Raw genomic sequence first — 12,510 nt, forward strand, 5'->3', positions numbered from 1 at the left:
TGGACATGATTTATGGTGTTCCTTTGACTGTTAATGTGTTTTATGGGCTATGGGGTCCTTTACTCCATAGGGTCTCATGTGTTTTTACTATGTGTGTTACACAGCACACCCCGTGCAGTAACACCGGTGTCATAGTGACACCCCACCATAGACTCCATACCCTGGGACTGACTACTGTCTCCCAGGGCATGTAAAGTCACCATTGGCTTTACTAGTCCCAAATTATTAACAGAAACCAGTACAAACCATCATATTGTGGACGTACTGGTCGGGGCAATTCGATTGCCCCGGGGTCTGTTAGTCGAGGGGGCACGTCTCCGTCCCCCCTGATCGAGTTTTGGCTGGTGGCAGTGGATACTACTTTTTATATTCGACCGCGAATATTTCCCTATGGGATTTTCCCATTGTTCGAGGCTACCAACTTTAATTATTTAATTCTCATAGCCTCGAACATACCGCCGTTTATTTATTTAATATTAATTCGCCGGTTGGTATTTTTTGCCAGGACTCGATTCTAAAATGGCGTTTGTGTTCTCTTCTGTGACTCCAACCCAAGTCGAGCCCTTTGTTCCACTTTTTGGCGGGCTTCTCCACAGAAGCCTCCAAAAGTGGTGCCACTCTGTCTGGGTACCACAGGGGGTGTGGGAGGGGGTTTAGGCTCCCTGGACTGAGTTACCTTGGTAACTCAAGTCGCACGCTTGTGTGATTGGCCCAAATGGTGAGCCGGCCGGCTCACCACTTAGCATGTTTGATTGACAGCTAGGCTGAGTGAATGGGCGTGTGCTGCATAAAAGCAGGGCTTTGGGGACTGTAACTTCAGAAGTCGCCACAGGACCTGAGAATCCGACAAGGGAGAAGCTGAGCCGACCTACCACAACGACGCCACCGGTGGAGCCCTGCGAAACCGACTCACCACTTCCCGACGACCGAGAAGATCTCCCGGCTGGAGAGGCTTCTTCCCCTGACTGGGGGGCACAACCAGTTTACCTTCTTCTGTTCGCACCCCAGACCTTCTTGTGGTCGAATTGCCCGTGCCAAGCACCCCGGCAACCGGATAGCCACTTACCACTGGACCGCGAATAAAAGGACCGCTCCTTTTACCTGAGAACTCTGCGGCTGGTTTCTTCCCTGGCAGTGCAACGGACTCCTGTCTTCCTCCCGACAAGATCCTCTCTTTCCCCAGACGAAGCACCGACTTGCATCCGCTGCCAGGAACAACTGCCTCTGCTGGAGTATTCTCTCCACTTTAAGGTACCGTGTCCGCCAGGCCTCCCTTTCTAAAGATTGCTACAAGGTAATAATAACCCCTTAACCTTCTGGACTGGGCTGGCCGCCTTGACACTCTAACTGGTCCCTTTCTTTTGGTCCAACTCTTTTTGAACTTTTGCAAGACTCTTGTGCACTGCAACCATGTGACCTTGGACACATTTCGTTTTGATCCCCTTAAAGTGGATCCGGCCTACTGACTCTAAACTCACGGTGTTACTTTGCCTTCCTCTCTTGTTGTGTTCATGAAAAAGTGTTGGGATCTGTTTCAATTTATTCTCTGCTTTTCTCTCCCTTTTAAAACGAATTATTAGAGTGCCATCTATGTTAAGCGCTCACCGCTGTCTGAAAATAAGTGGGGCTTTACTTAAGACTTGTCTAATATTCTTCTAAGGGAGTGTATATCTTTTAGTGACCGCGTTTTTGAATTGCTTCCTATTAGTGCCTGTGTGTTTTTCTAGATGTGGTTTTAAATAAATAATTATATCTCTTACACCAAGCCCTGGTCAGTGTTTGCTTGTTCTATTGTGTTCTCTTGACCTATTGTGAATACTCTGTATACTGCCTAACTCTTCTTGAGGGAAGTCTGACTGCTCAGCCACAGCTACCAAGTGAATCTGTGTGGTACAGACTGCTACCAAGTGGGTTTACTGCCAAACACCTGTAGTCTTAAATCTTTTGCAGTGGTCCCAGAGGGAACTGCACAGGTTTCTGCCTAACAATCCCAGATGACGTAATGGAGATTTTGCATTTGTCCAGAAGGCCAGCAACAAAGTCCTTGTACCGCTGCCGTTGGAACAAATTCTGCAGCTGGTGCAGGGACAAGAATGTAGACCCTTTACTATGCAAGACACCATAGGGGTTATCCTTTCTACTGTATCTAGCCAATATGGGGCTCCAGGTTGGAACAATTAAAGGCTATTTGGCGGTGCTATCCATCTTTAAGTGCTCATTTGAAGAACATTCATATTTTAAGATACCACTGGTGATACAATTTCTGAAGGGACTCACCAATGTGTTCCCTCCAGCTCCTTTTCAGGTTCCTGTTTGGGAACTTAATTTGGTGTTTTCTGATGTGTGCACCATTTGAGCCTCTACATTCATGTCCATAATGGTTACTAACGTTCAATACCGTTTTGTTAGTAGCACTAACCTCAGCCCGTAGAGTGATTGAGTTGCAGGCACTATCATCTAAAACACCCTTTACTGTATTACACAAGGACAAGGTCATCCTGAGGGTTAAGCCTTCATTTTTGCTTAAGATAATTTCAGATTTTCATGTAGGACAAAAGATTGTGTTACCCACTTTTTACACGCCACCTCACCCTGGCAGGGAGGAAGAGAGGTTGCACAGATTAGATCCACGTAGAGCTCTAAGCTTCTACATTGTCCAACTTCACCTGAATTATCAACTTTTTATAGATTATACAGGTCACAAACTGGGTCAGCAGTAACAAAGGACACCTTTATCAAGATCATTCTAGCAATTTCAGAATGCTACAGACTGGCGGGCAAAGATCCTCCAGAAGGATTGAGGCCCATTCACCAGGGACATGGCTACCTCTTGGGCTCTGCAAAGAGGGGTTCCTATTAAAAAGATTTGTGAGGCAGCTACGTGGTCTTCAGTACAAAAGTGCACGAAGCATTACTGCCTTGATTCTTCCCTCAGTCGGTGTCCTCCATTTGGTTCATGAAAACCATTGATAACATTCTTACTCCCTCCACCAAAACAAACATTGCCTTGGGAGTCTATCAAAGATGAGGAATATGTGGGAGGACACAATCCATTAGAAGTCCAAGTTACTTACCCTTGGTAACGTTCTTTCGACTGGATGTTCCTCCCACGTTATTCCTCATCGCCCTCCCAGCCTACCCCACAGTAGAATTTCGCTCCTGCAAAGCTTAGTACGGCCAAACCCCTCTGCCGAAAACCTTTTTCCAAAGCAGATGAAGCTGGATATTGAATATCAAAGATGAGGAATACGTGGAAGGAACTTCCATTCGAAAGTACATTACCAGAGGTAAGTAACTTGTTCTTCTTTTGCAATAGGAACGCAGGTGCCAGTTATCTGTCAACTGTACAAAAATATTTAGGGTAATATGCTTTCTTGATCATGTTTTGCAGAGTGCAAATAAGACTCGTTCATGCATGTTTAAAGTTGCATTGGTGCCAGTCGGACGACAAGTGGAAAGACAGAGTTGTAGTAAAGCGCCAGAGAGCATCTGGCTTAGTGGTCACATTAGTCCATTATGAGGAAAGGTTATCCATTTTGAGAGAGAATGCAGCAGGTGACTGTGCCAGAGGTGTAATTTACAGGCTGGGGTTCCTATCTAGCTGACTACCAGGTGCAAGGCCTGTAGTTTCAGTTTGAAGTTGAATATCATATCAACATGCCGGGGGAGTTGATGGCGATCTGATGCCGTCTCAGCCTATGGTGGTTAAGGCTTTCTTGAAAAAGAATGTCAATACAACAACAATGAGACCTGATTGTGGCACTTGTGACCTGATTGTGGCACTTGATAAAACCCTTTGACATGGGCATGCAAATATCTGGTTCCATCATCTAAAGCCTATGGGGCAAACTCTTTCAATAAAAAGGTCAGGTGTTGCTTTAGAAGGAGTTCACCTTGTGCTATGATCCTGTGATCCTGGTGGTTCCAATGTGAGCTAGGCAACAGTGGTACACAGAGCTATTGCAGGTAGCTGTGGAGCCTTGTTTTCACAATCTGCTGTCCAGGTAGCAACGCAAAGTACTGCATTACAAAGTGGTTCCAAACTTCCATTTGTATCAAAGCATCTCCTGACCAGTATTCTCTTAATGTCCTGAGAGTCGGGGCTCTTCGTACATTGAATGCGAAAATAGCTTTAAGATTCTACTTATCGGGATAGGATTTTCAGACAAACTGATCAAATTTTCACAGCTTATTCGAATCAGAATGAGGGACTGCCCACCTCAAAGCAAGGTATAGCAAGATAAATTGTTTACTGTATAAGGTGTTATGAAAAGGCAAGCAGACTGTAATCAAGATGTCTAGAGGCACATTTAACAAGTGACTAAGCCTGACTTCTGCCTTATTTGCTAACACTTCTCTCCAAGAAATCTGCAAAGCAGTAACATTTTGGAATGTGCATATGTTTAGTATTCATTATGCATTAACGCCGCAACACAATAAAATGCAGAGGTTGGTCAGGTAGTACTTGGAAATTATTTTTGGGATGGCCTAGACTGCTCCCCATCCCAGGTAGGAATACAATAATGTGCGGTTGATTTTGAATAATGTGTTTTTGATATGCTAATTTTTATCTATAGCCGTATCACAAGTATGTGAGTCTCTTAAAGACCCAGTGTTTCAGATTAATAATTTGGTTACCTGTAAGTGTAGCTCTGCAGAAAGGGTGCCTTTTTTTTTTTTTTTTTTTTTTTTTTATAGCCCCGCCTAATCTACAAAGAGGCTGGGGTTGGAGTTATATATAGTGGTATTAACTTTCATCACGCATCTGAGTGTAAAACAAAGGGTTTTGGAAATCAGGGAATCCGAACTGATTGGCTGATGAGGGGTGGGAGAACCAGTGTGTGTTCCCTTTAGGGCCAGGTGCCTATTAAGCAGGCTATGGTTAAACACTTGCAAAAAGTAGAATACCTGTCCCAAATGATAACTTAAATGCGGAGATTCCCCGACTGAGATTTGGGCATGAAATATTCAAACGCATGTGAAACTATAAAAGGCACCAATAGAGGAGAGCTACATTTGCAGGTAAGTACCTACATTTTCTGTTTGTAAATATGTTTTACTGATATCCGTGGACACGTTTTGGGTATTCAGATTTCTTTTTGGGGTCATTTTATATTGACCCTGGTTAGGTTTTGAACACTTCAAACTTCCAAAACGCTTATTTCAACACCTTAGTATTATGGAAATCGCACAATGGAGCACATGAAATATATCTCCATAGGGAAGGGATGCATTTACTCATAATGTTATCCTTTAATCTAGTATATTGGACCATAATCGTCAGTGAAAAGGTCCGACCACTATAGATAAGTTCCTTCCTGGCTCAAACATATCTTATATATGCACCCTTTCCCCAGTAATTATCAATTAGGAAAATATGCTGGGAGTGTGATGCAAAGATGTGGTTATGCAGAAAAGAAAGGAGGCTGCTTTTTGTTGAGTTGGTGAGGGTTTATTTTAATACCTTTTTTATACATTCATTATTAAATGGGCTGTCATTTCCTTCATGATAGGTGCTTCCAGAAAATGGGGTGCTCTTCACGAAAAATGGAGTGGCCTTCGGAAAGATTGGTGACCGCACCTGACCTGGCAAAACAAATATAGCATCCCTCTAAGAATCTCAGGAGACTACTGGTGAGTTGCCGAAGTCTGATTCTCAAACATTGCTCATTTCCTCCTTTTATGCTCCACTGTCCTACAACACAATCACAGCATGTAATTCAAGATACCCAAGCGCAGCATATTAACTGTCCCCTTCTATCTATATTGCCGCCTTACAAGTTAGTTCCATAAACCTAGTCACAAATACTCTTCACATACTCTACAGTGTTCTTAATTCTCCTTCAGAACCTATGCAGGCATTTGACTCTGAGGCTGATCATTTTGATACTTCTAAGTGCTTCACAGTATCGCCTCAGGAGCTTTTTGGGACCTCTGTGCAAGAAGACCTTTTCTCCCATTTCACAATAATTCTATCTGTAACAGGGCTTTCCCCTCATCCTACTAGGCCCCTATACTTACATTTTTGTTATGAGTGTTCAGGTACCTAGACCAGTGGCGTTGACGGTTTTCCAAAATACTGGCAAAGCTTCTGGAGCACCTTTTTTACATCAATCTTATATACCCATGTTTCTGGACACTTCTCCATCTCCCATGGCCTCTTTACAAGAACAGTTCTCCAGCATGGGGTCGAGCATGGATTTACATGCTCATGAATATTCCCCGTCGTCAGGCTGGGAATCCTCAGTAAAGAAAAAATCAGTTTGTTTCGTTTCTGAACTGTCTTTCTACTAGTAACCAATCACTGGTCTCTGACTCATGCTGCCCCCCTGCCAATGACTGCCCTCTACCAAAGCCCCTCCTCTGGCAGCCATCATCAGATTTTTACCACACGTTCAAGTGTTGGGAGTCCTCGTGCTATAGCTCTCGAGCTTTTACTGTGTTTTGCATTTTTTCAAAGAGTTTACTCTTATATTTTCGGTCAATCGAGGCTCAAGCTCCACCAATTCTACTTAACTTCAACGGGGACCCATTTCGGAATTCTTCTACGCCCCTCAAGGGGGAATGTTCGTCGAGTTTTCACTTCTTGGAGGATTCCAGAAGATCTTTGAGGCCTACCCCGCGTGGACATGGCCCAGGACAAAGGAAACACGACGCCTGTTGGATCCAAGCTGTTCAGGAGCTGCCCTGGATGCGGATTACATAATGTCTTCAAGGAAGATGAGCACTCTCGGTGCCTCTACTGCCTTCACGACGACAAATCGCATGTGGAGAAGGACTGTGTGTTTTGTAAGAACATGTCCGAACGGACATTGAAGGACGGTCACTCGACTCACTAACTGGCTGGAAGGGAAGAGCCCAGCAGCAGGTGAGAAGTCATCTGAGTGGTCTTCTAAGACCTTTTGAGGGCGCTCCGGCGACCCAACGTAAGGAAAAGCACCGCGAGTCTGCCTGTGGGCACCGGGAGCGCCGTTGGCTCGGGCTCCTCGGCTGCAAGGCAGGGCGCTAGGCGCTATGTCCCTGACGCCATCAACCATGAGCCAACGCTCTGGCACGGGGGGAAAAGGAAGTTGGAGAACCCGGGTAAGCTTCGGGAGAAGCCCCGGTCGATCCCGGTGCAGAAAGCCAAGGTGGGGCGAGGCGGTGACCCTCCCCCTAAGGTGAAGGCCCCAGAGGCGGCCAAAGTCGTGAAGGCCCTGATTCACCCAGAGAAGGCCTTGATTGAAGGAGTCGTGGCGGCCCTGGCGAAGCCTGCGGAGGCTATACCAGTGGAATTGACTCCTGGGCCTAGAGTTTCCCTGCCACCCCGGAGGGAATCATCTTTTCAACCTATCGAAGACCCCGTGAAACCCCAGGACAAGAAAGAGGGGGGGGGGCACGGTAGCCATAACGGACACAGATACCACCTCCGAAGATGAGCTGGCTGGCGTAAAAAAGTTCCTGGACAAGAAGTTTGAGGAAGTCTGGTCCTACGGGAGGGATCCTAACAAGGCGAACGTAGAGAGCGACGGCGGAGCCGACGAGGAACCGCAGGCCTTGGAGCCCGTTGCTCCCGTCGCAACCGATGCCTATGCCACAAGACAACTCGGAGGCGATCTGTGTACGGAGATAAAGGACCAGATTACCCTTAACCCCAGGGAACGATCCAATGGTGCCTGGACTGTCGGGGAGCCCACCGAACAAGCTGAGGCAAAGATACCCCCCCCTGCCGTTCCAGCCTTCACCTACTTACCCTCTGCCGAGGGATGAGACGGGAACGGAGACGCTGACCAGGACGGACGACGATGGTGGTGACGATGGGATGGATCTCCCATCAGCCCCTGGCCGGGCCTCCCCTCCCGACGAAATTGGATCCTTTCACGCCATGATCGCCAGGGCATCAGCTTTTCCAGCTTTGTCCCGAAGAGCAGAAGGAAGGTTTCCTCTACCAACGACGGGAGGCCAAGAGGAAGATCGTTCTCTCAGTCCCGTTACTGGACAACATCTGGGACGAAGTACTATCATTACTCAAGAACCCGTCCACGGCTCCTGCGAAGAGGGACCGGTATGAGAAGAAGTACCGGGTCCTGGTGTGCCTCAGAGCTCAGCCATCCCTGGATTCAGTGGTCTCCGCGGCAGCCAAGAAGAAGTCGGCAGGGGCGACAACATCAACCTCCACTTCCCCACCGGACGGCGAGGGGAAGAAGCTGGAGACCATGGGACGACGTCAGCTTGTCAGCGGCGACGACCATCAAAGCGGCCAACGCCCTTGCGATCGTGGCACGCTACGACAGGGAGCTGTGGTTCAAGATCGCTCCCCTGTAACGCCCACCTGGTTCCCACGGGGGCGCTGATCTAGTCTGGATTACTGCGGCCTCTTCTAGCGTGATGCGCAGGACCCGGAACACCGATTGGACAGGACCTCCAAATCGTGATTCCTTGGCCCGTAGGAATATCCTTCTGCAGATGAGAAAGGGGATTAACAGTCTGCAGAATGGTGTGCTAGCTCCCCCCTTCCCCCCTCCGTTCCTCTCTATTCCTCCAAACCCGGTTTAAGCTCACCTTATGGTTTGGAAGGTTGAACTCTCCATCCTGCTTCTGGTGCAGGGGTGCGCGTTCGTCCAGTTACTTCACTGGTTTTCAGAATGGCGCTGGCAAAATCCACTTGACTTTCCTGAGCGATGCGCCGTAAGTATGAAAGTTCAAAGTTCAAGTGAGGCCCCCTTTATGCTGTCTTTCTCACCTGTGATCTGTCCTTTATTTCAGGTGCAGAATGAAGGCGATGCGTCGAGGGGTTAACCTGCCGAGGTGAGTAGTAATGAGGGCGATCCCTCTAGATGTCCTTATCATTCCTCTGAAATGTCTCTAGTCCTTTCCCCATAGGGGCCGGGGTACGGTGCCTGCCAACGGGGCGGCACCGACCCGAAATTTGGAAGAAAAGCTGGTAAGTATTATGGCTGTTAATCAGGCTTTCCTTCTGTGTGTCCTTCTGCTCACCTTTTTGTTTCTTCCTCTCTCCCCTAGGTGCAGAGATGTGGCGTCCGATGCTGACAGCCGCGATGGAGCGGGGAGATGTCTCGAGGACAGGACAGGTGAGTGAAGCGTGGCGCTGCAGCGAACAACGCGATGCTTTTAAATTGAAGTCTTCCTTCAGGGATGCTGGCGAGAAGATTCCGGATGCAGGTAAGAAGCTTGAAATAATCCTTGGTTTTCACCTTTCTCTTCTCTTCCTTCCTTGCAGGTCTTCCAGGTTCAAGACGGGCGTGGCTGTAGTCCAGGAGCAGGAGCAGACACGGTGAGCGTTAAGCTGCAGGAAGCAGAACAACGCGAAGCATGAGCTGCTGTCTGGGCGTGGCTTAAATAGCCTCCAAAGAAGTCCCAGGTATGTATCCTTCCCCAACTAGGTATGTATCCTTCCCTGGCCACGCCGGAGTGAAAAAATAGTCCCTATGAAAAAATAGTCCCTTTCAGGTCTCAGGGAGGCCTGAAGCGTGCAGCATGGTCTGCATCAGGTAAGTGCACAAAACACCTCCCTTTATGAGCCTGGCGCCAGGACTGATGTCCAACATGAGCCTGGCGCCAAAGGCGCCAGGACTGAGTCCAAAGAGTCCCTATAAGGGGCCGCTGGGCTTTTACCTGAGGGCATGATGCCTGCTTCCGGGGGTGCTGGGCCTGGCCTGATGCTCTGGGGGTAGGCATCATGACATCCCCTCCTGGATTTCCTACCAAACGACAAGAGGGCGGAGGCCCTTGAAATCCTACAGGAAGGAGAGGTGGCGTCGGACCACGCCATCACGGTTGCCACGGACATCGCCGACACCGGATTTCGACAGATGGGTAACAGCGTTTCTCCAGCATGGGGTCTGGCATGAATTCACATGCTCATGAATATTCCCCGTCAGGCTGGGAATCCTCGGTAAAGAAAAATCAGTATCAGTTTCGTTTCTGATCTGTCTTTCGTAGTAGTAACCAATCACTGATCTCTGCATCATACTGACTACAGCCAATGACTGCCATCTCCCTAAGCCTCGCCTCTGGCAGCCATCTTCAGATTTTTACCGCACGTTCAAGTGTTGGGAGTCCTCGTGCTTAGCTCTCGAGCTTTTGCTGCGTTTTCGCGCTTTTTCAGGTGAAGTTTCACATTTTTCGGTTAATCGAGCCTCAAGCTCCACCGTTTCTACTCCCGTTAACGGGTACCCGTTGCAGGATTTTCCTACGCCCCTCAAGGGTGATGATTTCGTCGAATCAACCTTTTGGAGGATTCCAGAAGATTTGCGGCCTACTTCAAGATGGCCCAGGGCGCGAGTTCGTCACCCGGACCCAAGCTGTTTCGCAGCTGCCCTGGATGCGGGCTGCAGAATGTGTTTAAGGAGGACGAACATTCGCGATGCCTCTACTGTCTTCATGGGGACAAGACTCATGTAGAGAAGGACTGCCAGTTCTGCAAGACTTGTCGGAGCGGACCATGAGGGACCGTCGATCCCGTCTCGCCAGCTGGTTGGAGAAGGGCTGAACGGGTGAGAAGAAGAAAGGGTCCGAGCGGGCTTCTAAGTCCTGTGCAGGCGCCCCGGCGACAGGGGCCCAACACCAGGCCAAGCGCCGCGAGTCCGCTGGCTCCGGGAGCGCCGAAAGGTCGGGCTCTTCGGTCGCCAGGCAGGGCGCTCCTTCCCCGGCACCGTCAACCACGAGCCAGCGCTCCGGTTCGGGGAAGAGGAAGTCCGAGACCCCGGGTAAGCTTCGGGAGAAGCCCCGTCCGATCTCGGGAGAGGGGGAGCGAGGTGTCGCCCCTCCCCCCTCAGGAGAAGGCCCGGGACGCACCTAAGGTGGTGAAGGCCCCTACCCAGCCGGCAAAGGCCTCTATTGAGGTGATCGCGGCGACTAGAGTTTCCCTGCCGCCAAGGAGGGAATCCTCTTTTCAGCCCATCGTCATGGCCACCATGATGGAAGAAGCGAGGGGGGGCACGGTAGCCTCCTCGAGCTTGGAGTCAGCCTCGGAGGAGGAACTGACTGAGGCCGTGAGGAATCTCGAAGTCCAATTCGAGAAGGTTCGATCCCGTAAGGAAGATCCTCGGGAGATAACCGAGGAAGACGACGATGGCGAGGAAGAGCAGCCTTCCCTTCCGGCGCAGCCGGAACCTAGGCCTCAGGATAGCTCGGCGGCCATTTTGTCTGCGATCCAGTCCTTATGCTCTGAGAGAAGGACGAGATTACCACAGCCCAGGCCGGAGGACCCGCAACCTGGCCCATCGGGAAGTCCTCAGAGCAAACGACGGAGGACCCAACCCTCTCCTCCACTCGCCCCCGTAAGGCCTACAGTTCCCTCCTCATCCTCCCACGAGTCGGGAGATGACAGTGCGGTGGGCTCGACGACGGGTTCTGAGGGTGACGGCGACGATGACGGAACGGGTCTCCCGTCGCACGGGCCTCTCCGCCCGACGAGATTAGCTCATTCCACGCCATGATCGCCAGGGTGTCCGAATTGTTCCAGCTCTGCCCGGAGGGGCAGAAAAAGGAAGGTTTCCTCTGTCAGCGCCGGGAGGCCAAGAGGAAGACTGTCAACGCGGTGCCTCTAATCGATGACATCTGGGAGGAGGGCCTGTCGGTACTCAAGAACCCCTCCACGGCACCAGCCAAACGGGACCGGTACGAGAAGAAGTACCGGGTCCCCGACCGCTCCCCTGTGCCTCAGGGCCCAGCCAACGCCAGACTCGGTCGTCTCGGCGGCGGCGAAGAAGAAAGCGGCGGGGTCAGGAGCCTCAACGTCGAATTCCCCTCCGGACGGCGAGGGTAGGAAGTTGGACGCCATGGGGCGACGGGTCATCTCGTCGGCGGCGACGACTATCAAAGCGGCCAACGCCCTGGCGATCGTGGCCCGTTACGACAGGGAGCTCTGGTTTAAGCTGGCCCCCATATTGGACTTCCTACCGGACGACAAGAGGTCCGAGGCCCTGGAAATACTTCAAGAAGGCGAGGTGGCGTCGGACCACGCCATAACGGTGGCAACCGATATTGCCAATACTGGGTTCCGTCAGTTGGGCAACGGAGTTTGCCTACGACGACGGGGTTGGCTCTGGGCGACCGACTTCTGTCAGGACGTCCAGACCAGGGTGTTGGACATGCCGTTCGACGGCAGCAACTTGTTCGGGAAGGCGGTGGACGAATCCCTCCAAGCCATAAAGACTGACATGGAGACGGCCCGCGCCCTAGGAGCCCTTCAGCAACAACGGCCCTTTCGGAGCTCCGGAGGCAGACAGGGGGCCTCCAAGGGATCCGGCGGTGGCTCGTCGTCCTACCGCCAGGCGGCACGCTCCTCGTCTCAGGAGGCCTAAAGGGGTCGCGGCAAGCAGGGAGCACCTCGCCACCGTCAGCAAGTTGGCCAGGGCAGCAAGGCCACCACCTCCAAGCAGGACTGAACCGGCCGTGGCCTCGGGCCCCCACCGAAGCACCCCGGTGGGAGGCCGGCTGACGAATTTCGTTGGCGTGTGGAAGTCCATCTCCGCCGACCGTTGGGTGCTGGATACCCTGGCAAGA

At 50.7% G+C, this 12,510-nt stretch overlaps 1 protein-coding gene across 3 annotated transcripts in view; it reads left to right on the forward strand.

The window, feature by feature from the left end:
- SLC26A8 (solute carrier family 26 member 8) overlaps positions 1 to 12,510 on the forward strand; it is a 3,396,452-nt gene that overhangs the window by 121,109 nt on the left and 3,262,833 nt on the right. For all 3 annotated transcript variants that reach the window (XM_069633436.1, XM_069633435.1, XM_069633437.1), the window contains exon 2: positions 5,514 to 5,634. The gene's annotated coding sequence lies outside the window, so the exon portion shown is untranslated. The remainder of the gene's footprint in view (positions 1 to 5,513; positions 5,635 to 12,510) is intronic.

The sequence above is a fragment of the Ambystoma mexicanum genome, chromosome 13, assembly GCF_040938575.1.
Source record: "Ambystoma mexicanum isolate Mex_15411 chromosome 13, UKY_AmexF1_1, whole genome shotgun sequence".
Taxonomy (NCBI): Eukaryota; Metazoa; Chordata; class Amphibia; order Caudata; family Ambystomatidae; genus Ambystoma; species Ambystoma mexicanum.